This window comes from Lagopus leucura, unplaced genomic scaffold (genome assembly GCF_019238085.1).
Source record: "Lagopus leucura isolate 7727_CA_CO unplaced genomic scaffold, USGS_WTPT01 Super-Scaffold_100002, whole genome shotgun sequence".
In the NCBI taxonomy this organism is placed as follows: domain Eukaryota; kingdom Metazoa; phylum Chordata; class Aves; order Galliformes; family Phasianidae; genus Lagopus; species Lagopus leucura.
In genome coordinates, this window is record NW_024962263.1 from 81,395,624 (window position 1) to 81,421,177 (window position 25,554).

Here is a 25,554-nt window from a genome sequence, read left to right on the forward strand (position 1 = left end):
CTGGGCAGCCTGTTCCAATGTCCAACCACTCTTTCAGAGAAGAAATTTTTCCTATTACTCAACCTGAACCTTCTGTGGTGCAACTTGAGACCATTCCCTCTAGTTCTGTCGCTGTTAAAGGCGAGAAGAGGCTGACCCCCACCTCACCACAATCTCCTTTCAGGGAGTTGTAGGGAGTGTAAGGTCTCCCCTGAGCCTCCTCTTCTCCAGACTGAACAATCTCAGCTCCCTCAGCCACTCCCCGTAAGACTTGTGTTCCAGACCCTTTACAGCTTCACTGCCCATCTCTGGATAAGCTTCAGGACCTCGATGTCTTTCTTGTAGTGAGAGCCCCAAACTGGAACTGTTGTTTTTGCCTTGTGGTGTTCTTAATTTTTCACTGTTAAAGATAAAGGCAGTAGGATAAATGTTACCCCAGAGAAAAGCTGGCAGCACCTGGGTTTAGCAGTGGCAGCCTGGTGTTCCTGGTACTGGCTCCAAGTTTCACTGCCCCTTATACACCTAAAGCTGCTCTGATAGAGTGATAACACTTGCTATGAAGTTCATAGATGTTCTCGGGTTTTTTTCTGTCTTGTGCCAGGTTATTTTTAAGCTAAATTGGTTCCCTGGCTGCATTTGCTACCTGACTGTAGGAAAGGAAGCAGCAGCATTTTTTTGGGAGACTTCATTGTTGAAGTATGTGGAGAGCTGAGAAGTGTGAATGCAGGCTGCTGGGGTTGGTCTGCTGCTGCTCATGTGCTTACAGTGCTGATGTCACTGTGGCTCTGCAGACCACTCTGTGCTGTACGCAGCCCTTTTGCTGGGGCAGCCCAACCTCATTCCCAGATAGCAGTAAACTCCTGCAGCAAAAAGAATTTTCTGTTTCCTTCCTCTCTTCCTCCCCAGCCTCTATCTATTAGCCTGTTCATTCGCATGTTGCCAATGTGATTAGAGTTGTGAGTGTATTTTTGAGATGCATCTCTAAATTTATTTAAATTTTCTGTTCATAATTTTACAGGCTGCTAATAAACAGTAAGTATAGATCAAGCCAAGGAAAATGTGAGATGTTTTGGTTTCTTGTCTGTGGAAAGGAACTAATGGGCCTTTGGGTATGAGGATGGGGAATTTGCAAGTCCTGGGTATTGTTTTTTCCCCCTCTCTGCGTACGACTTACAAGGAGGTAATTAAGTCTTGGAATAGAAGAGTGCTTGATTTCTGCCTTCAGTCTTTTATCTCAGATTGCGTAAGCCAACTATGCTTCTGAAGCTGGTCCCATCTGTGATGATAGGGTGATAGCAATGGGAACAGGCAGGGACAGTAAAGAAAAAATATCCATGCAGTTGAGTCTGGCCAAAGGTCTGAAATGAGATGTGGATTCCCCTTGCAAAGACCTCCCCCCTCATTACACTAAATCAAAATGAAATGGAGATACTGATTTAATTCATACACTCTTGGTATGTAGAATGTCTAAATATGAGTGCATTAAAGCAGGTGAAATGATTCCAGCAGCTTTTCTGGGGAGAAATACGTTATTGCTGCGAGGCTTTGATAGAATGAGGGCAAACTTGTATAAAATGCCAATGCTTCCTGTTGGCTTTGTATTTGCATAATTCTCAGTGCTTTCACAAGGCTCCTTGCTTTCGAATGTTTGTCCAAACATTAAGTAATCTGCAGCAGCCCGGGGCTATCAGCGGCCATAGTTTCTGCCTAGGAGGGTGGGGAGGCTTTGGCTGAGGAGGACAAGATGAAGTTCTGCTGAAGGTGGAACTCTTCCAGGAAATTGGCACCCAGCTACAAATTCTCAGGGTAGCCTAATGGTGCTCAGCAAGACCTGCCCTGGCTCAGGCTTGTCGTACGGGAATAAACTCAGGTGCTGCCTCAATCTGGATTAAAAGATCAGATGATAATTCATGTTTCTGTGGCTGGAACATTTTAGGGGATGCCCCCTGTTTGTTTGTTTGTTTGTTTGTTTGTTCTTTTGTGGGATGGCTCATTATTTGTCACCATTCAGTTGCCCCTGTAGTCTGCAGGGGCAGGGGTTTTGCCTGTGCTCGGTCATTTCTCTGTATCCTCAGTGCCAATGGGATTTATTTCAGCCCATGCTGCAGCCGTGTCTGCATACAGCCAGGCTTTCCTGTTTGCTTGGCAGAGAGCCTGAAGGCAAAAAGGGTCCCCACGTCACTGAGCACTGTGGGACCGCTCAGCAAAAATGTCAGGACAGATTTCCCAGCCCCACAGAGAGCTGGGGGTGTCCTATCTGGTCCAAACCCACTGATCTCATGAAAACCCTCGCAGTTCCCAAATCAGGCATTGTGCTAGAAAGCGATAGAATACAAGAAATGAATCAATTCACATATCCTGGTAGTTGTATCTAAGCCACAGGGGATGTCCAGAAGGAAATGGTGTCACGCATTGGCAAGGCAGCAACCGCATTTACTGGCTTAATTGAGATTTACTCATTGAAAATCTGCAGCTGAAAGGCTGAACTCTGAACGTTGGACTTGAAAAGTTATTTTTTATCTAAACATACAGATCTGAAAGCTGGAAATATATCAGAGGTACAGGCAAATAATCTGAGTGCCTTTGAAAATAAATGGCTTAAACGAGTGCTGAGCAGTAATCTCCCAAGACATAGTAAAAAAGAAGATAGAAGTATTTGGCGGATAAGAAACAGGACTGTCTGCTGTGTTGGGGGTCTTCTGGATAGTGGAATGGAGACACTGGCAGTGGTAGGAACAACCCTGCTCTTACATGCATTAACTGGGAGGAAATTATACTGGGTTTATTGTAGCCTGCACAGGAGGAGCAGCAATAGATGGGAGTGGTGGTTGACAAAAAAAAGTCAGGCTCATTTAAAAGCTTTGATCATTTGGAGTCTGTGCTTAGAAGAGTGGGATAACATGGCACTGTCTGTCACTGCGTGATTTTGCCCTTGCTGGTAGTTTGAACTTGTGTAATTCCTGTTAATTCTACATGTACAGCACAATGCTCAAGTTTCCTTTACTGCAGAAACAGATTTCTACTGTCTTCATTACTGCGCCTGCAAAATAAGGTGTATTACACTTCTTTTCTCTACAGTAGTCTTTCAAAGCTCTGAGTTTCTGGAATTTCCCATTAAATGTCCAAAATGAGTTCCCATCACCGTGGATGGTTGTAATAGGTGAGGCATGTAGGTGAGGGAGAATAAGAAAAAGCCAATTAAGAGGTGTTATCAATGAGCAGAGGAACATGAGTACCGAATGCTACTGGGATCTTGAAGACTTCTTCCTTCCTAAGCAGCCAAGGTTATAATCTCACCAATTAATATATCAAGCTGAATCTTAAGGCTGGTTGGGCCACCTGCTCCTCTACTGCTGGAAAACATCCAGAGCTGAGTGTAGCTGGAAAGCTTTTTGCTCAAGCCTGAAGTTGTTCATAGCCAACTTATACTCATTTGGCCTTGTGAAATTATCAGCTTTAATTGCTGTTTCTGTGATAAGGAGAACAGTCTTGTTTCCTCAGAACCATGCAGCTTAAACTGACAGCTCTCATCTCCCTTGTAAGAAGGACTTGTTATTCCCTCCTGGCAGCTCTGATGGGTTCTGTTCATATTCATCCTTCTTGAACATAGGCTCCCAGATGGAGCTTAATATCTTACAGTGTTCTGTTGTTATTGGTACACCTTTACATCTTCTCTGAATCTACCAGAGATACTTCATTCTCCAACAGTTGTCAGTATTATGTAGACCTTGAAGATCTGCTGTGCTGACGCCTTGATTGTCTCTTCCCAGCATTTGGTGATGTGAGTCATAGGAATGTAGTATTGAGTCTTCTTCTTGCTAAAGCCTTATGCTTGCAGGAATGAGGGGGTTGATCCTAGTCTACCTGCAGAGTGACAACATTTCCAGTGTTTAGTTTAGGCCTTAAACTGATCTTCGTCCAATGCTGGAACTAAGCCCTGAGCTTAGTGTCTTTGTGAAGAAGTCTTTGTGAACTCTGTGTGGAGTTCTTAGAAGAAACAACAATTGAAAATGTTTCTTTTTTGTATTTGAGCAATTTTTATCAGGATTGTTTGGCAAGATGGGGTATAAAAAGTACATTTAATATGATAATATATCTATTTTTGGTTTTAATCTTCATATTGATGACTAACAAGACACAGTTGTTGTAAATCATGATGTTTGTGATTGTAATAGACTTTTTGCTACAGTTTTCTTCAAACTGGCAGGTGCTTCAGTTATTTGTTTAAAGAATTTGCATCTTTTTAACGGGGGTTTCAGGAGCTGAAGTGAAACTGAAGGTTCTAGGCAGTGCCATGGTTCACCTGATTTCCAAGGGCCCCCTCAGCACTGTGGGTTGATTGCAGCTCCAACTACTGATGTGATGAAGTCAGTAACAATGCCATGCTGTAGATAGTTGAGTTACTTTTTGCAGCAATGAAATAAGCGAAGAAATAGGGGTGCACTCTGCTGTAAGTAAGGGCTCTATCTCTGGGAGAAATCTACCCACTCATTTGTACTTTTGGTGGTTATAATTTGAGGCCCATCTCGTAGAATCATAGAATAGCTTGAGTTGGAAGAGACCCTTGAATGTTATCTATTTCTACTCATCTGCAATGAGCAGGGAAGCTAGCCATTAGGAATGAACTGTCAGTGCAGAACTGATGCTGGCAGAGCCTTTGCTTTCCATGCTTTGTTTCATTTGTGTGGAAGAAAAAAAAAGAAAAGAGAAAAGCCAGCAAAAACAAAAGCAGACTCTCTGCTGCTTGAAACAATAAATGAGCCACGATCTGATGTGGGTTTTATTTTCTTCCCCCCCCCCCTCGTTTCCTCATCCAACTTTTTTTTTATTTCTCAGTCTTGGCAGTGGGAGCAACTATTCTCAAGAGCTGGTGCTCTGCTTTGGTGAGTCACTGGAACCACATACACTCTGTTTACTAGAGTGCAGAATGTGCTCGTGCCTTGCTACTTCCCGGCATGAGTGACTTTGCCTTTATGAAGCTCTATGCATACGAGATGACGGTGGGAACTCGTCTCTGTAAGGCCAACACCTGAGCTACTGACGAAGGGAGTCTGCAGTGCAGTTGAGGTCAGTGTGATATGTAACCCCAGTGATGTAATGCACAAGGTTTTGACCTGCGGGAGGTTCAGCCAGGGTGGCTGAAGCACTTGTGGACACAGCTACTGCGTTGCTCTTCTGGAGTTTGTTCTGGGACACGTGGGAATGGGAAACATCATGTGAATCAGCTCAGATTTTTTCATGCATTGCAACTGCATCATATTAAAGTCACCTGAAATGGGTTACTAATAGTAGTCTGTACTCTTTTCTGGGAAGAGTAATGAAGTGAAGAATAGTGAGTAGCAAATACCTGAGTTATGTGACTTGAACTCATCTGTGCTAGGAGACCAGCACCCTCCTCTACTGCCAGACATGAAATGACACCCAGATGTGAGTGTCAGAATAGGTCTGATGGGACAAACCTACAGTAAGAAAGCTGTTTGTGAGATTATACACGAATATATCTACATAAAAACACATAGTTGGTTTAATCAGTGACCCTGTGGTTACATGGACCTGTAAGGGTTGTGGCAGGTGGTCTCCTGGCGATGCAACAGCCGTGGTAGATGTCATTGCTGTGTCTGCTCTGCTTCCTGTAGGCTGCGGTGGTCCCTATCAGAGGCAGAAGGGGAACTGTGTCAGCTCCTCAGCTGCTACAAGTCACAGCTGGTGAATTAGTTTAACCTGTTAATTTAATCTTGCTAGGCCAGCAGGTCATAGAATCATAGAATCACTCAGATTGGAAAAGACCTTAAAGATCATTGAGTCCAACCATAAGCTAACCATACTGGCCTAACTAGCAACCTTCTGCTAAATCATGTTCCTGAGCACCACATCCGAATGGTTTTTAAACACATCCAGGGATGGTGACTCAACCACCTCCCTGGGGAGCCTATTCCAGTGCTTAACAACTCTTTCTGTGAAGAAGCTTTTCCTGATATCCAACCTAAGCTTGTGGATGCTGATGCCCAATGGTGGGCAGTGACAGGATTGTGCTTCCTTCTGCTAGGTGTGCGGCTCTTCTCTCCAAAAGTCTGAGGCTGGAGACCAGATGCTGAGCAAGGATAGTGGTTGGGTTTGATCTTGTCTGGTGATCACTGTGTTACTATGTTTAAAGCCCATCAATTTCACTGGAAGGCTCATCACATGGTCTCTGCAGGGTTCAAATTCTTCAGAGTTATTCCTGGTTCCTGTAGATATACAGAACTGTGATGCGAATGTATTAATGCCTCAGGGCATCCTAATGAATAGGACTTCACTGGTGGAACCGAACCATGTATAATGATGTACAATAAACTCCTCCAGGTTGCCCGTGTCCATGGGGATGCTTGAGGATTTGGATTTAGAAGGCAATTTCACAGTTTTCCAGAGGTCTGATTCTGTGGGAAGCGTAATGAGGAAGAGGGTGGCAGGAAGTGATGATGTGAAGGCAGTTGAGGATCACAAGATCTTTAATCCCTCAGTGCCCCACAAGTGGGGCTCTTTATGCCTCCCTGTTCCGCTGCATTATGGTTAGAAGAGAACAGGCTCCTGCTGTCCTGGTTCCATGTGCTGCCTCCAATGGCTTTACGCCACTGTGAACACAAATGAAGAGAAAGGGAGATAGGATACTGTCATATTGGCCTGGCTGCATTCATGGAGATCTCTACTAGTGTGACTGTTTTGATAAAAAGAGGACTAGAAATTTCCCTCTTTTCTGTGGTGCTGACTGATTACAGTGCTGATAGGAAATCACATATACAGTGGCTGTACATGTTCCCAAACCTGGTGGAGACCTCTACAAATAAAATAAAAGTGTTCTCAGAATTGCTGCAACAAACCATCCATCTTGAGTACCAAAAGGGCTGTTGTTGAAGCTCTGAGAGGTGAATGCAGTTTCCTGTTGGTGAGAGTAAGTTCTTACCACCTAAATTAGGCTTTGTCAACTCAAGGCTAAAACTTTAGCATAGCTGTGGAAAGAGCAGGCTGGCTTTGGCATATCTGGATACTGGCATGATGTGTTTCCTGTGGTAGGTGTTGGGAAAACCTGCATCTGCTGTAAAACAAACAGTTCTTTCCCTTGGAAGTGTACTTGCTGAGATATGGTTGATGGACAAGTCTCCCTTGATAAATGTGACTTCACAGATCATATTTTCAGCCTCATGGAAAAAATGGAAAAGGTATCAAATGTGTCAAACTATTTAAAGGACATGTCTGAAGGTTTGAAGGTAATCATTCTAAAAATAAACATTAAAAATGATTCATGAGCTTAGGCCAGGTTATTTCAAGATCAAAATCAAGGCTACGGCACTCTTACTCTCAGTGTAGGTTTCCAGGTCATTTTCATTGACTTTGTTCATCTGTGCTGCTTTTGAGGTAGGAAAAAAATGCAAATATCTACGAGGATCTTTAAACTCTCTTCTTGAAAGCATGTCCCTGAGGAGTCCTGATTCTTCTTGCAGTCTTATGATTGCAGGCCTGTTCTGTGTTGTTTTCCTTTGGTATCTCAATTTACTCATTAGGGAAAAAAAAGAAGAAAAAAAAGAAGAAAAAAAAAGTAGTTATGGTGCTTTTCGTATGATCAAAGCTGTTGTACCTTGAAACAGGTTGCCTGGAGAAGCTGTGGATGCCCCATCCCTGGCAGTGTTCAAGGCCAGGTTGGATATAGGACCCTGAGGATGGGCAGCCTGAGCTGGTGAGGGGCAGCTCTGCCACAACAGTGGGTTGGGACTGGATAAGCTTTAAGGTCCTTCTCAATCCAAGCCATTCTGTGATTCTATAAACCTTTTTTGCTATGGTGGTGTGTACACAACAACAGTGTGTGGACAGGTCCTATGAGGACGTGGTGTGGCAGGTCTTGGGACCTGCTGGAACGAGCAGCCGTGACGGCCTTGTTTTTCCAAGATAATCTTTTATCAGGAAAGCAGTTCAGAAGATGTAGGTGAAAGGTGATGTTGACCAAGTGCTGCCACTTTCCTGGCTGTGTCCTTTGACTTTTTAGGCTTTTCTTAGCCTCGCTCATCATATTGCAGCTACTGGGTTGCTCCTCACCAACGTGAGCTGCTCCAGGATCATAAGAAAGATTATGGGGCCTGGAGAAGTGTGAGCTGGTGACTGTGTGAAAGTTTACATTTGTTGTATTGTAGACACATCTGATCTGATGTCCTGACGCCCAAATGGGCACATTGGCTGGGTCAGAAGAGGGAAAGACATGTCATCTTAAGAAGTGACTAAATAAACTGAATATTCTGTATACAGAGTTATTTTTATGCTTGACTGCCTGTAAGCCCCAAATAATCAAGTTCAGTTGTTACAGTACCACTTAATCATGAATCTTGATGAAGTGCTTGCTCCTTCCTTCTTTTCTTTTTCTTTAAATTTGAGACCTTCTCTCAGTAAATATGTCCCATAGTCTAATTATGCACCATGTGGAAAAAATATCTTCCTTTATCAGTTATACATTTGTTATCTTATGTAAACAGGGAAAGCTGACTAGAAAGGCCTCTAACGTTTGCTCCTGTATAGTCCCTGATAGGGGGGTGTGCAAATGGGAAAGGGGATTGGCAAAAAGGGTTTCTTGAATGAGTGACATTTGGAAGAAGATATTTCCGAGTATTTTGGGTTGGATCCATAGACCTGTGAGTTGCTTCACTTAAGATCATGTCCTCTTGCAATAGTCTCTCTCCATTCTTAGTGAAGGATTCTTGGATGAAGGACGGCCATCTTCATGAAAACAGATCTTCTGTTCCCCTGCCATGTCCATAGAGCTGATTATGACTGTGAGGTCCTGACTCAGCTGGATTCAGTAGAGAAACCCCAATGGGAGTCCCCATGGCAAGGTTGTACGACAAGAATTAAACCCTGTGCTTAAGAAAAGCAGATCACACGCAGGTGTTGTGGTAAACAGTGCCTTTCTCACTGTAACAGGACAAAGAGCAGACAGGAAGCCATGAGAGAAATGTGTTCTTAGGAACCCTGGCAGGACATTGTCATCTGGTTAAGAGAAAGAGACCTTTAGGACTCCGAGATTCATGGAGCATGCCTTATAGGCAATGAAGTAGTTAGCTGCATTCACATGAAGCTGATGGCATGTGGCTGGAAATTCCTCCAATGCCTCTAGGTGCTGATGTAAAGTAATCCTACCTGGTTTTTATTTATTTTTCTCATAATTCTAGTTTGAACACCAAGAGGTGGAATTCCTCTCAATAGTAGCATGCAAGCTCTTCTGAAAACCTGGGCATTAGGCACTGAAGAACCTGGACTGCGTGACATGACAATTTTAATTATTAGCAGCAGATAAGAGGTGCAGTGCATCACCAGTCTTAAAACATAAAAATAAATTTCCTCTTTGAGTTGCAGGAAATGTAGTTGGTTTTGTGCATACATGAAGGTGTCCATCCCTCCAGCTGCGCCAGAGCCTTACTGCTGTCCTGCCAGCATATACAGCATGGGCATCAGTGCTTGGTGGGAATCTTTGCATCTCTTCCTCCAAGCAGAAGAGGGGACTCTCCTTTGGATACTGGGAGAAGCATGAGCACTGGGCTATAGCTCTGTAGCAGAACTGCACTGATGCAATAAATAAAACATTTCCATGCTGCATTTAGTTAAACCAACACTGCATCTATGTTTGGATGAAGCTTAATCCTATGCTGTTATGAAATCTTTCTTAATAATAATAATTTCATTCACTTCGAGAGGAGCCTGAGCTAGTGCCCATGAACTTAACTGTGCTGTGCATTAATGCTGCCTGTATTAGCAGGTAGGCATTTATTTGGATTTGCCAGCAGTTGCTGAAATGAGTCAAAGTACTCCATGGGCTTTGGTTTGATTGAAAACACTTTCTGTTATTATTTACGGAATATTGAACATGTGCCCTTAGTAAACAGGAGGTTAAAAAAAGTAACAGGAAGATAGAGCCTAATTTGCCAAAACATCACTGGACTGCTGTTCCCAGAGATGTTTTGAAACCTTCACCTTAGTTGCTCTACAGGACAGTGTGCCAGCCCACAGCATGGGGGGGCTTCTCCCAAGCTCTGTGGGGTGTAGGTGCGCACCCATGCTGGAGTGGGGACTTCGAGCCACATGTGGTGGGACTCAAGGAGAGCAATTATTGCTCTCTCACATCCAGGTTCTAGAGGAGGAAGCAGCCACTGAGAATTAAGCTTTGAAAGGTGACAAACAGTGAGCGTGAAATTCATAACCCATGGAAGGGGGTGATTTACAGTGATTTAAAAAATGACTTTTTCCTGCTTGGCCCTCCTCCCCTTGCTTTTGACTGATTGGCTTTACTTGCACACCCACTGAAAACACTGCCAGCAAACAGCAGTGTTTGGTTTCTCTGTGGGTTGGTGAGCTGAACCCAGGCAGAGAAGGGCCCACAAAGCACCACAGGGAGGATGTAGTGTTTGGAGGATGCTAGAGAAGTGCAGCACAGTCAGAACTGTGTCCCTTAAGCCTTCTTGAACCAACAAGCTGATTTACTGCTAGTGGACTTGGAGCTGCATCAGGGTAGTGTGCCAGAAGCAGCAATCACACTTGGCCAGCACTGGGGTTTCTGGCTGAGTCTTTGTCCCACCAGCGCCTTTAGCAGAACCAGCCATAGCAACTGGCACATCTGTGCCTCCTGGGAGTTGAAGCAGTGGCAGCATGGAGGGTATAACATCGTGAATTTCAAACCCAACTTAATAGAGGAATATAAAAATAAATGAGTCTGTAGTAGTGATGGGCTGATGAAAGCCAACTTTTAGCTGTGAAGGAACTGCTTCAAGTTGGTTGGCTTTATCTTTGAAAAGTAAGTAGTTGGTGTCTTCTGTTCTATCAGTGAGAGCTAATTAATGTCACAGCCACTTTTATAATTTTAGTGCAACTCCTTTGCTCCTAGAAAGATGTAGTTATGAGGATTTTATGTATTTGATTAACTATAAAGCATGTTTTTAGCCTTTACAGTAACAAAACAAATCCTGAAAACTCAAAGAATAGGTCTATCACAAAAAACTAAAATACACTGATTAGAAGGATTATTTTTGTAGCTGGCTTAGTGATTTTTGCTGGTAAAATAGTTAACTTTGCTGTGGACTAAAAGTCATAAATTAATTAATTGTAACAAAAAGTGGTGGCAAACTTTAGATAGCTCTGGGAAGCCAGGATGGCTTCTCAGGAATCAAGCCAGGCAAAGCAAGAAGTGAGGCTGCAGAGGGGTTCCAGTTTCTTGGGGTTCCTCAGCTATACCTGGTGTGGGAGCCCCACAGGAAGCAGCACAGGGTGCAGCCCTGTGGCCCTGGAGATGGAGCAGCTCCATCCCATACCTGAGAGAGCTCTTTCAGGCCTTTTGGGCTAGACATGGGCTGGCTGGGGAGCTGATGGTTTCCTTGTTGCCACGTGCCTGTGTAAGGAACCTGAGGGAAGAAAGGAGCTCTTGTTTGAGCCCGCTGGCGGTGCGGGAGGTGAAGCGGTGCCCGCTTGGGTGTCAACAGAGGGGCAGGGATGGAAACCTGGGCAAGTGCCAGGATAAATACCAAATGTCTGTTCTGTTGTAAGGAATTGTTAGAATAACAGAATTAAAAAGCCAAAAGGGCTGAGCCTGTGTGCTAATTAGGTTCCCACTCAGGCTTATCTGTAGCTTATCTTCTTCGGTGAACAGGACTGTGGTCACCTCGCAGTCCTTGTCCCATTACAACTGCTGCACACTCTGCTGGGCATAAGCAAAACACCAAAGTAATTGCATCCGTGCAAGATATAAAAAGTGCCTTTTGTTTCTTTTGCAAGCGAAGAAGTCAGCTGCTCGGGAGGGCCATCCGCTAGCAGTGTTTGCCTCAAAGGGCTTTTCTGTGTGGCTGAGCTCTTTATGGTGCCTGATCTGTGATTTAGGTCTTTGTCACAGCAGGCGATCGCCTCCCGCTCTCTTGTAACGCGCACAGAGCGCACTCACCAAGGCCTTTCAGAAGTAATGAATTCCCATCTCAGTTGTGGGGTTACCAAGATAAACACCGACTCAGTAATGTTACGCTTGTCATGTGGCACTTCTGTAGCAATGTAAGCAATGGGTGATGGTCCCTCCTGTAAGATACAGCTGAAGGCAGCCATGGCATTCATAGCTCCTGGTTTTCCTCAGCCCAGGGTCTTCTTGGAGAAGGACTTTGCTCACAGAACTGTGCTGGCAAGGACTTCTGGAGGTCTGGCTTGCACCAAGGAAAATCGTGCTTTTGAACCATTAAGCTTTGAAAAATGATGCGTGGTAGTCACTAGTTAGAGCTGGGTCAAGATATAGACCCAGCCATCAAGTATGGACATCTAGGACATGTTTGAGGAGTCCTGAATGGTTATGGGGAAGAGTTAATGTAATAATACCGAACGTGGAACATATAGGTGTAAAAAGTGCACTTCCTTGAGAAGTCTCACAAGAATCAGCAGTCCTTAGAACTCTGTTTTTTGTTTTATCCAGTGCCCTGTCATTGAACAAAGCATACATGGTTGTTCCCACTCACTGGAGGATACTCCTGCTTTTGTTGTTCTCCTTTGAACCTGATTTGGTTGGCATCTACAGAACTTACTTTTTAGAGCAAAGAGTGGTAGGATGGGACATGATAGATGGTTGTGGTTTTCACATCGTTTTCCTACAATACTGTGTAATGCAAATGGTGGCTTTGGCAATCCACACAAGGATAGCTCAGACTGATGCAACAGGCAAGTTGACTGACTCTTGGGGTCATCTCCTGGTCTGTGTTGCTAGTTGGGTGTTCTGGTGGAGCCCCTGTGAGGTGCACTTCCCATATTAATCACGTCCTACCATAGCTGCATTTTCTGATGCAGGAGCCAAAGCCCTCTCTCTACAGGTTGCCTGGATGTGGCAGTCGGTCAAACCTGTGAACCCTTCAAAAGCAGACAGGTCACTCTAAGAATGTGGTGCTTCTGAGTGAGAGTGAAAGGGAGCAGCTGCCTTTATTTTTTTGGAAAACAAACAAACAACAGAATATTTGAAGTATTTTGTTTATAGGATTTTCTCGATTGTTCTTTTATAAGGATGTAAATATGATGTTCAGACAAACGCTGGTGTCCTTCCATGACTCCTTAAAGTAAATGAGTTCAGACCATACACTGCCTCGCTGATGAAAAACACAAGCCCTGTTGACCTGGAATGTCTCCATTTCCTGGGTTCAGTCTATATCTCTTCTGAAATTCTGTGTTTGAGAGCAGGGTGGTAGCAGCTGGGGAGAGATTTCGGAGATGGGTTGAATTAGTTAACCAGCTGGGTGCCGATGCAAGGGCAAGGATAGTCCAGCTTGATCCTTTCCTTCTCCTTCTGTCACTGAGCTCACCACACCTAGAGAAATCCATTCCCCGTGGTGGCTGAGTTACGCACTGTGCTGAATTGGATCTGCTGCCTGGGAGGTTTGGCCAACACATGAGCTTGACCCCAGCAGTGGCCCAGGTAAGAGAGAGGACAGACTGTGTCCTGCGGTGGTTCACAGCCTCCACCGCTGCCTTTCAGTAAATATACCTGCAACCTTTTGCTTAAAAGAGGAGAATTTGCAGAAAAATATAAAAGACTTTTTTTTTCTTTTGTTTTCCTTAACTGGGCATCAAAAAATTTGTTTCTGCATAGGAAAATAAAGAGGGGCCATTTTGGGACTTTTGCTGTGTTTTGGAGGGGTGAGTTTGGAGCACATTGGATGTGGGACAGGAACAGCAGAGACAAAAAGCCCTGCTTGCTCTTGTGCCCATAATAAAGTTCCTGCTGTAGTAATCTGGTGCAGATATTGAGGTTTTACAGGTCCCTCACTGCACTTAGCTCACATGGTTGGGTTGTAATGAACAAGCTGAAGTGGAAAAACAGTCTTTTCCTTAAGCCAAAAACACAGGCACAAAAAACACCCTTTGTTTTTTTAAAACAGACATTGCACTTGGGACCCTTTAATGGTAAATATTTAACAGGTGGAAGTCCTTATTCGTTTCTCTTTTCCCCTGTATTTCTTAATTAGCAGCAAGTCTATTTTTTTCTTTTTTTTTCATTCGGCTATTAATCATCTGAGGCTCTCTGGGGTACTCTGCAGTGCTCTGCTTGCTGCTGTTTTCCTTCAGCTCATATGACTTGGTCTTGCTGCCCTTGAGAAGGAGCTGTGGGCTCTCAGTGCTGCTGTATTTTGCAGCCTATGCTGTGTTTATTTGGAGCCAGGCTTGCCCAGTGTGGGTGGCTGAACTGTGCCCTGCTGATCAAGTGCCGGAGTTGTTATTCATTGAGGGATGAGAAGAAGGAATGTGTTTCTCAGATGCTGGACTGTCACTTGCAGTGTAGATGTACTGCTGCATGACTTTCTCTATGTTATTTTGGGCAAGACCTGTAGGTGTTTGTCACTGCTTAGACGTCTAATTTGTGAGGGAAGCAGGAGGCTGCTGTAAGCCTGGAATGCAAAGCACTGGAGCTGGAGTTGAGGTCTTCAGGGCAGATGCATGCAGGATTTTAAGGGCAAAGTGAAATTAACTAAAAAGTTGACTTTTCGGGTTTTTCCCGCAAGAGCTTGAATGTCATCTGCATCCCATGCTGGGACATCCTGTATCCTGTCCTCACAGCCTAGAAGGGAAGGTGTTGAGCACATCAGTGCTGTGTCTGCCATACCACAAAAGAATATGCTTAAAATGAACATGTATCACTGGTTTATCAGTTCTTCCGACTCTTAATGCCTATCTAGAAAGAGGTGGACATTTATGTGGGCATAATGGAGCAAACAGCCCGTAGCTGCTCCTTAGCCTCAGGGCCTGCTGCTACCCAGAATCACAGAATTGACTGACAACCCTTCAATGCATGTTGAGGTTCGAAGGGACCTCTTGAAATCATCTAGTTGTACCCCTGCTTCAGGCAGGGTCCCAGCTGGCTTTGGAGGCAAATAATGCCAAGAGGAAGAGCAGGAAAAGCATAATTTGTGTATTTTCTTCCTTTTGTTTCTTTGACTCATCTCCTGGTGAAAGTGTGTACAGTGAGCTAGAACAGAAGCCCTGCTCCTCCTGGCACAGTGGTGACTGGTGATGGATTTTTATCAGTTGGCATGCACATATTTTGTAAATAATTAGTTTAGAGAAAAAACAGCTCAAGGGTTTCAGGCAAATGTTCTTTTAGTGGAGAAATACGTATTACAGGCATTTTAAGTGTTGTACAATCATCAGAGTGACTGAGATTTGCTATATGATGAATAGGATGGGAGTTATTTTCGGGCAATCACATCCTTTCCTAAGATTTTTTTATCAGCTCACATTTTTGGTAGGCTCTGAATGTTTGTGTCATTTAGGTGGGACATGATATGGGGCTATTTTGTTAGCTCTACCCATCTCTGGAATACCAAAGAAGCAATGAGACCATGCAGGTTTCTGGTTTCAAGAACTAGAAGACTTGAGGGAAGACTTAAAATTGCTTTTCACTGATTTGAGTGACATATTTTGTAGTCAGCAGCTTAAATACACTGGGAAGACACCAGATTTCAGTGAGTTACAGTGTCATCAGTCCTACTGGTGGCAACTGTGACTCAGGTTAGCTTGGGGCTATGTTAAGCCTGTGTATTTACAAAGCAGAGAAGGTGATTCTGTTGTCTTCCTTAGTGAGGAAGAAGGTTTGATTAAAGGCAGGTTGCATACTGAATGTGATGTAAATAGATGCGAGTGGAATGCTGTTTATAATAAGCATGGGTTTCTCCAAAGTTTTAAACGGGGGAAAAAAAAAGTATTCTGAACATTGAATTATTCACTTGGTTTTTCCTTCTATTTTTTATTTCTGATTGCGTTTCATCTGTTTGAGGATAGGACTTCATTGACACAATTAGCAAAACAAAACAAATGCTTATAACACCTTTTATTTAATGTATGTGCTTGCACTTTCATTACTCATTTGCTTGGTTGCAATACACAATGATATCACCTTTCTGTGCTGCTAGAGCTAAAACAAAGCAAAAAGAAATCTTTTGGCTCTGAGCTGCTCTCTGCTGTTTTTATGACAGATGAACTAGAAAGCAATGTTGGGCAGGGAGTTATTTGAGTTTCCTTTCACTGCTTGCAAAGCATTATTTCCGGGCCTGGCAATTGACTGAGTTTGTGTGATAGCTTTCTTATCTTAAAATCACAAACAAAAGTCCCAGCAACTTGATTCCCAGCACTGTTAGTAATATCAGGTTTTAAAAGGAAAAACAAAACAAAACAAATTTTGATGGCTTTATGCACATTGAATAACTAGAATTTTTATGACTAATTCCCTGGGCATTTGAAGCCACTTTGCTGAGAGGTTTTTATTTCATTTGAACGTGGAGGTGTACTTGACTTGTTAGGAAGTGCAAACAGTTGTTTTACTGCAGAGCTGAGTGCTCCCAAGGTGTTAGGGTTTGTATCCAGCTGATACGTGGGGCTGTTTCCTCCACTTCAACCCAGAGTTGCTTTAGATGGTCATTTCTCTCTGAAATTAGGAAGGCAGAAAGTCCCGCTCAGCTGCTTCCAAGCAGCCTTTTACTGCCTTCTCTTCCCTGCTGGAGAAAACATGTAATTAGGGTAAAAAAAGTAAAAAAGGAGAAAGAAAACTGTCTCCTTTCCCCAGTCAAAAGGGTTTTGGAAGGATGTGTTGGTTAGGTGACCTTTGTTTTGGTTGTTGTTTTATAGTCCTCTTTGTTTCACATCACTTGGGACCTGTGAGCCTCTGGAGATGGTGGTCCCATGGAGCCTATGCTCAGTGTGTTTAAATAAACCAGGCTAATAGGGAAACAAATGAAAAAAGGAGAAAAGTGAAAAAAAAATCAAACAAACCTAAAAACTTCCTCCTGTGCAAAAGTGAATCGAAAGAGTTTGCATGGGAATAAGATAGGTGGGAAGAGCCTGTGCTTTCTACTTCCTCGTGGCTGCTCTCATATAATGGCTGTCCTTTTCCTCTCTCCAAAGGTCTCAGCCCTGTGCCTTCAACCACTCTGGAGTAATGCTGGGAGGAGCTCTCAGATTGATCCCTTCCATAGCTTCCAAGGATTTTTAGGATTATGGGATTTATGGACCTGCAAAATCCTCTGGAGAACATCAGCCACCCACAAAACCATCTGGAAATTCTCCCTATCTTTCCTGGGTCACTGAGTGTTGGGAAGGAGGCATCTCTGCTCTGAGGATTACAGCAAATCAGTCGCTTGCCGTCCTTACTGGAATACCTCCCCTTTCAGTTGCTCGGAACAGAGCAATTATTGCAGAAGGCAGAAGAATATTTTTTCCCTTTCTCTGAGCTTTTGCAGTGCAGCAGTGGCCATGTCTGGGTATGTAGATGGTTTCCTCATTCTTCACCCAATTTCTTTTCCTGATGTTTCGGAACTGAATCATTCTGTTTCCTTACTAGCCTCTGCTAAAGGTGAGGCCTTTCCATCTCTTTAGCATCATACTCTGAAGATGGCTTTTCCTCATTAGAAAAGGGGTGGAGATGCTCACATCCACACCTCGTAATTCCTCCTGCACTGCCCCTGGCCACTCAGCAATTACTGATGTACTTACAGCACCACGCAGACACCGGCTGTGTGTGAACCTGCTTATCAGGCTTTGCCATGTAATTTCAGAGGAGATAATATGAGTATTCAAGCCATTTTTTCTCATCTTAATTTAACAGTGCTTCTGTTGAAGAATGGCATCATTTAGAGGATGACATAAAAAAAGGAGATGGCTTTAAATTTTAACTTGAAAATTACTCGTATTCAATGTAGACACGGATAATTCAGCAATTGCAATGATAATTACAAATTTACATTTTTATAAAGATTTACAATGACTTCGATGTTTTTATAAAGGTGACTGAGCCTTTTTCTTTTCAACACTGGAACTGGATTGTTCTGTTGGTCTTTGGGGTGTCAGTTTGCTGTGAAAATCCCAGTTTTGACAGTTGCTCTGGAAGTGGTGGGGGATGAATCTACTTGTGTGCTGATGAACAGAATGCTCTTCTTAAAAAAAAAAGAAAAAAGAATAGGGAATGGAGAAAAAAGTTAGCTCTTTGAATCTAGATTCCAGATTTATTTATTTTGACTATACAAAAAAGAACTGCTAAGGGGAAATTGCTGAAAATGCTATTCTGCATTCCCATCAGCATGTGTGAGGCATTAAAAGTTTCATCTTATTGCTCTGTAAGCACAATTTTACATCAGATTAAAGGAAGGAAATGGAGCCAGGGGAACAAAATCAGTTGACTGTCTCTTGAATTTGATGTGATACTTAAGCCAGATTGAGAAGATAGACTGAGAATTAAAAGGTTCTTTGCTTTGACTAGCAGGAAAGTTGAGTACTTGCTGTGCTTCTAACGGAGACTGTGGTGTTAACTGTGGGGAGTGAAAGCATCGTACCAGAGCTATGGAGTGGGTTGTGTGTATTGCTTAGCCTTGGTGGTCAATGGAGGGCTCTGTGTAGAGCCAGCAGCCTGTGGGGTTTGGGGCAGAGACATGCTCATGGCTGGAATATCCAGTGTTTAACTTGACCTGCTCACTTGGCGTGTTGCAATCCAGCTCAAATGGCGTAGAAAATACGCTGAAAAGTTATTGTATTTCTTTTGCGTGGTGAAGCACATCTTCTGAACTTCTGAAGGCTGCATTCTCTGGTGGCTGAGACAGAGAAGAAAGGGAATTAGGAAATCTATTACCTGTAGCTGGCTCCTCCAGTAACCTCATCTGTGCCTCTGGTCAAGTCACTCAATTTTTTTTGTTTGTTTCATTCTGCCCTTGTAGGGTGATAACATTGTGTACAGCAGTATGTAGGTAACTTTCGAGGCAAGGCCCTTCATGGGTTGATCAGGAAAGTAGTTTAGCCCATTTCTATCCCTTGTGAACACAGAATGCAATTTTCCAAGCAAGTGGAAATTCCCAGTGTTTTATTAACCACCTCCTAACAACTTCTAAGGCACCGAAGCAAGATCACTGGAAGTATGGGCTTTCTAACTACTATTTAAGCAAACATGGTTGATAACTAAAAAGCTCCTTTGTCAGCAGTGTGCTACAACACCATGAGCTTTATCTTTTGTACATAAGCAGGAGCTTGGAGCCAAAAAGTCCTAATTAGAGCCACGAACACCTGCAGAAGACCTAGAGTGCATGTACAAGATGTATTTATTGGTCTCCTCCCAGCCTTATTGCTCAGCCTTTCAGGAACAGCATCTCTGTAATTTGACTGAGGGAGTTCCCTGGGATTCCTCTTTGTTTAAAGAGCAAAGTCAGTGTGATCACTGCTTGTATACTGGTTCCTTTGTCTTCAGTACAAGGTAGGGTGTAGGCTTCAATTCTGGAGTACTTGTGCCCCATAAAACAGGCTCTTGGTTGCTTTGCTCTTGTGATGCAGTTCCTTTGGTGCTTCTGCAAATGTTTGTTCAGGGATGGAACAAAACCTGTCCATCACTGGGTAATTTAGAGCAGCAGCAGTGCTGTACATTACATGGTTCTTCATTGCCACTAGGATTGCAGACGAGCTGCAGTAGATACACCCAAACTTTCTGTACTGCTTTGCCCATTGCAAACTTAGTCCTGCTCATCCTGACTCAGCTCAGAGACCCTTCACACCTGGGAGCCTGACACCATGCAGGTGACATGGACTGGCAAACCTGGGATGCAGCTGCATCTCAATGCATCTCACTTGGCCTTGCTGCTTACTCTGTGTTGCATTGCTCTGGATCCATGCTACCTGTAGGTCTGTGGATAGATGCATGGTATTAAGTTAGATATTAGGAAAATGCGTTTTATGTCAGGTTGGATATTAGGAAAAGTTTATTGTCAGACGGAGTGGTGAGGCATTGGAACAGGATGTCCAGGGAGGAGTTGGAATCACCGTCTCTGGAGGTTTTCAGGAAACATGGAGGTCTGTATGTAGGGACATGGTTTATTAGGATTGTGGCGTTGAGTGTACAGTTGGACATGATGATCTTCATGGTCTTTTCCAACCTTTCTGAATCTGTGATCATTAATTAAAAAAAGGTTTCAGCTGATTGTGAAAGTGGTGTCATTGGGCGTACAAGTGTTTGTATGATTCAAACATGCATAGCTGATTTGGAGATTGTAACAGCATTGTAAAAGTCACAGCAGTGCTAAGTCGGTATTACTGTGGTTACATGAGAGTGAAAAAGCAGCCCTGGCACATTGCAGGGATGTTCCAGCCATGAGTAACCCCTCGCACTCACTGGAGAGGAATTTTTTGGTGCCCAGCACAGGCAAACACTGATACTACAGGTTTGCAGCAGTTTTCAAGTCTATCTCCAGCTGGCAGAAAATAAAGGAATTGCAACTATTTATTGGTTAAAGGAAAAAAAAAAAAAAAGCTACAAGCTGTAAAATAAATTTGACAATGTAGTTTTTCTTCTGAAATCTTAACTTTCTTTATGGTTCTCTGAGTTGACTTTGTGGAAGCCCAGCAAAGGAAGATGATTTAATCTACAGATAATGTCTCTTGCTTGATGGTTTCCTGCTTCTAAAATTTACCCCCAGTTCTCTGGAATTGGGGCTTTAACTAGCTTTGGTTTTCAAATGGGATTTTTGAGGGTGGATGTAGTAAATGCAAGTGCTTTTAGAAATTTCTTATCTTGGGTGCCAAAAGCCTATCTGCTACTTTAAAAATATTTACAACTTAATATTTGAATTCACTTCTTCCTCCAGGATGCTGCTTGGAGAATGTACTGGTGATACTGATGTTGAAATTTTGCTTTGATCTTACCCTTCCTTGTCCTTGTTGGAAGGATTTCATAGGATCATAGAGAATGGTTTGAGTTGGAAGGGACCTCAAGTGAAGATATAGCAGGGGTGAGTGCTGCTCACAGACCCTGCTGCTGCTGACCCTGGCGCTGCAGTTTGGAGAGCACTGACTTGAAATGCAGCAGTGAGAGCCAGCCTGAGCAAAGTGGATTAATCACAGACCTCAGTCATTGGGTTATGCAAAATCGTAGTTTTGGTGGTCTTTCCTTTTTTTTTTTTTTCAAGGTCTGGAATGATCCTACTAGTGTGTGATGAATGGTCCTTTGTTTATTGTTTCAAGATGTTGCTCAGTGCTTTCCATTGACTAAACTGTCACAGTAGTTACTTTCAGGATATAGTTCTTCCTTAAAAGTGATCTTTGCTTTTGTGATGAATAACTGTTTGCAGTTCCTGACTTGCCATGCCTGTAAGTGCTGCCTGCTTGCAGACTCACTATTCTGCTTCAGATTGTCCTCAGGAAGAAACAGTGAAATACCAGCACATGCATTATGGCTAGAACCAGCAAAGCAACGATGACATCTTGGTTACTGAATCCCTTGTACTACATTGCCGGGTTCTGCTGAGCCATAGGTGCTGACAGGCTGTTTTCTTGGGCTCCCATTTGCTGAGCAGTTGATGGGGATTCATATTTAGGAGCTTGTTTTGAAATCTGCCTCATGCCACTAAAATGTAAAACCTCCAAAGCTGGCTGCCATCCTGAGGCATTGAGGGGCCCTTGAGGGGCTTTTCAGTAGAGGTGTTTGCAGTCACAGAGTCATAGAAAGGTTTGGTTGCAGTTGGAATTGAATGGGCTTTAAGTTTCCTTCCCTCTGCCATGGGCTGGCAACCCCTCACCAGCTCAGGCTGCCCAGGGCCCCATCCAGCCTGGCTTGAAATCCTCCAAATATGGGGCATTCCCAGTTGCTCTGGGCAGCCTGTGCCAGCGCCTCGCTGCCCTGTAAAGAATTTACTCCTAACACTTAACCTGAATCTCCCCTCTTAGTTTGAAGCTGTTCCCCCCTTCCAGAACACGTAAGAATTTCCCTTCTGCTCTCCTACTCACAACTTCCTTCAAGGCACCTGAAGGCCGCAGTGAAGTCTCCAGGAGCCTTCTCCAGACTGAACAAGCCCAGATCCCTCAGGCTTCCTTCCTTCCGTAGGAGCGATGGTTCCAGCCCTCTGATCGTCTTTGTGGGCCCTTCCATTGGACCCACTCCAACAGCTCCGTGTCTTTCTTGCTCTGCGGCCCCCAGACCTGATGTGACCGCGGTGCTGCAGGTGGGACCTCGCAAGGACAGAGCCTAGAGGGGAGAAAATTTTCACCTGCCGACGAGGATGGGATTCGAACCCACGCGTGCAGAGCACAATGGATTAGCAGTCCATCGCCTTAACCACTCGGCCACCTCGTCTGCCTTGTCTGTCTTCTTGAGTTTATTGCGAAAATGTACATGCTGTGGCACGACGTGCTGGGTAGGAGTCACAGCTCTGGTGTTGCTCTCAGGCTGTGCTCCAAGGAAGAATCCTCCTGACGCTGCCATTGCATGTGGACATGTAGGAGGATGTCAGCTGAGGATCCTTGGAGGTCGGGAGAAGTTGACTGGTTGGAGTCGGGGATGTGCCACCGCCCGTCCTGCTGGCACTGTCGCTTGTTCTCCTTGCAGGGAGAAACTCCTCTTGCTGTGATCCCTGCACAGTTTTATCTCATGCTGAGCAGTTCACATCAGCATCAGGTGGTTTTTGTTTGACCCGTGCCCTGCTTCTAAATGTAATAACAAGGTACTGGGAAAAAAAGTAATCTCCCAGATAAGCATTTTTTCCTACTCTTCTGTAATTCGTGTGGGAGCTGGCTTACTCTGCTGCCGGATGACTAAGGAGGAAATTCTTTTTTCGTTAGGGCAATGCTCCTAGTCCACTGGAATTCGTTTTATCACAGGTTTATCACTTCCACCCTTGGAATTCATAACCGTTACAGTGTGGGGCAGAAAAAATAATGGTGACTGCAAGTTATGCTGTTTTTCTTCCGTGAAAAGGATGCCGCGTAGCTGAAAGGCTTTCTCAGGTTTGCTCTGTTTTGCATAGGGATTTTGCTCCATATCCGGGTGTCTTTGTAACAAATTAACTGGGAATGAGTCTTGAATATTCTAGCAGCTGCCATCTTTGAAGCGTGTATTTTTTCCTTATGCTTAAGTTAATTAATGCTCGTATCTTGAGTGTAGGTGAGTGTAGCTCTGCTTATTGTACAGATAGGGAGGAGGTTCTGATTTATCGTGGCTCAACCGAGGGATGGCAGGGTCAACGTCAAGTTTATGTCTGAAGAGTTTCTGGTTCATCTTGTTAATCTCCATTACCTCCCCTTTTTATAGGGAATCTGGATGTGTATATCTGGAGGACACAGCTGGGATTTGGATGTGCCATGCCCTTCAGAAGCCATGCTTGTTGGCTGAACGTGTTTATTCTAACAGCATTCGCTTTGCTGCTGTGTTACTGTGATTTCAGCACCAATCCCTCTGAGCAGCCTGACAGGGCTTCTAAAGGGGTTTGACACTGCAAAGCATTGTTTACTTGCAAAAGTATTATTATATTTTGCATATTTATTATTCATCTCTTGTGCTAAAACTGACACTACATCATAAAATTGCTCTTAGATTTCAGAGCTTTGAGCAAAAGCTGTTTTTGTCCCTGGATGCCAATGACAGCTCTGGGAAGTGCCATAGCCTTTGTATCTCTATAGTCCCCTTTTATGAATTGTGAGTGATGGCAGGGAAGTATAAAAGAGAGCAGCGGAGCCGGTTTGATGTTCATAAAAGGCTTTGATAAAAGATGCAGTGCATAGACCTGATATTATATCCTATTTTTAACTTCTTGAGCACAAAGTGCTCAGATCCAATATTTATGTAAGATGGAAAGATGTGTTTTTTCTTCTTCTTTTTTTTTTTTTTTTTACCAAGTGAAGCGAAACAAAACGTCTCCCTTCTGCATTCCAGTAAAACTTTGTGTCTTCCATGGAGGCAGAGGAGCCTGGCTGGGGGTCGATGCTTGCTGCCTGCAGGCTGGCACCTAGGACAACAGTTGGCACAGTTTGGGAGTTACCAGCTCCCAAAGCTAGCACAGCACCACAAGGCAGAGTGCAGCCTCTAGGTGCAGGAAAGTGCAACTTTCCTATGAGCCCAGCTGTGTTTCCCACTGTTAACCGGTCCCCCAAGAAGTAGAAAAATAAACCATTTGAAAGCAAGAGCAGCTCCTCTCATTTCTGTACAAGTCAGATTACGGTAAAGGCATCTCTATAATAAGCAGCTTTGCTTGCTCAGTAGGAGATGAGAGGCTGTGTGCAGACAGGGTAATTTGGGTTTTACTGATGAAAGCACTTGTCATTATTTCCAGCCTCCTACATGTTTCGGTGTTCTCTTTAATCTCTTCTATCAGCCTTCTTACTTGCGGTGTGCCTGTGTACTCATGCATATTCATGTGCAGGGCTGTGATTCAGGAATGCACATACAGGCACATGCCTAAAGCTTAATAAGGTGCTTTCCTGTCTGCGTGTGCATATGCACGCAGGAAACTGTGCAAGTAGAAGGGCGTGCAGCATGTGCACGTCACAGTAGCATCATTATTTATTGGTGTGATTGGGTTGCTGGTTCATACACGGACCTGCAACCTGGGTATCAAGAATCCCAATAGTCTCAGCATGCAAACCTGATTTTGATAGTACTTTGATGCTTGTCTTGCTTGACGCCACATCTATTTTCTGTTAGGGAGAAGTGTTAACACCCTGTGCAGTGGAGAACAAGCCCTGTTATTCCCTAGAGAAGCCCAGAACAGAGTCCAATCTTGCTGCAGCTCTGAGAAAAATTTAAGGTTGATCAGATGAGCATTAGCAAACAGCTGTTAGTGGTGGTTTTGAGTCTTTCAGCAATCCATGCTCATCAGTGGGTTCGCTCAAAGCTGGAGTTACATTGGAAGTAATTGGATTTGGGCAAAGTTGTCTCAGTCTCTCACCTGTCCGAGGTGCATAAGCCACTTTCTACTCACGTCTAAGTATGTAAGTGCATTTATATGCCAAGTGTTCACCTGTACCCACAGATATTTTTAATTGGATGAATAAGTTGTAATCACCGTATCTAAAAAGCAGTCTAATTTTTTGGTTGCTCACCTGTAATGCTGTGCAGCATTATGTGTAGGAGGTGCTGTAATGCTTTGCAGTGTGATGTGCTGGGCATAGAGAGCTTCTAGCAGAGGCATATCTGCAAATCCAAGTGTCTTTTCATCATGTGAAAGATCATCAGACCGAAAGTTTTAGTGTTCCTGGTTATTCTGTAGGGCACTGTGGGACTGTGGTACCCAGCTCTGGTTAGGCTGCTCCACAAATACTGTGCTCAGTTTTGGGCCCCTCATTACAAGAAACGCATCAAGGCTCTGGAGCATGTCCAGAGAAGGGCAATGAAGCTGCAAAGGGTCTGGAGCACAATTATGGGAAGCAGCTGCGAGATTGCGTAGTCTGAAGAAAAGGCTCCGGGGAGACTTTATTGCTCTCTACAGTTCCCTTAAAGGAGGTTGTGGTGAGGTGGGGGTCAGCCTCTGCTCCCAGGTAACAGTGACAGGACTAGAGGGAGTGACCTCAAGTTGCATCAGGGGATGTTCAGGTTGGATATTAGGAAGAATTTCTTCTCAGAAAGAGTGGTTGGACATTGGAACAGGCTGCCCAGGGAAGTGGTGGAGTCACCACCCCTGCAGGTGTTTAAGGGACATGGGATAGTGGGCATGGTGGGAATGGGTTGATGGTTGGATGTGATGATCTTAGTGGTCTTTTTCAATCTTAATGATTCTATGACTTTGTACCACTGAAGTAGATACTGTGATCAGAAAA

The 25,554-nt window shown here is 43.9% G+C and overlaps 1 long non-coding RNA gene and 1 other non-coding gene across 12 annotated transcripts in view; one reads left to right on the forward strand and one right to left on the reverse strand.

The window, feature by feature from the left end:
• The window catches only part of LOC122178706, a 79,954-nt gene that overhangs the window by 22,739 nt on the left and 31,661 nt on the right, over positions 1–25,554 (forward strand). For 9 of the 11 annotated variants that reach the window (XR_006178426.1, XR_006178425.1, XR_006178427.1 and 6 more), the window contains one exon: positions 16,903–17,258. This is a non-coding gene — a long non-coding RNA (uncharacterized LOC122178706). The other 2 variants (XR_006178430.1, XR_006178429.1) reach the window with 2 other exon arrangements.
• On the reverse strand, positions 22,018–22,099 carry TRNAS-GCU. Its single transcript has one exon. It is a non-coding gene; the product is annotated as a tRNA-Ser (tRNA).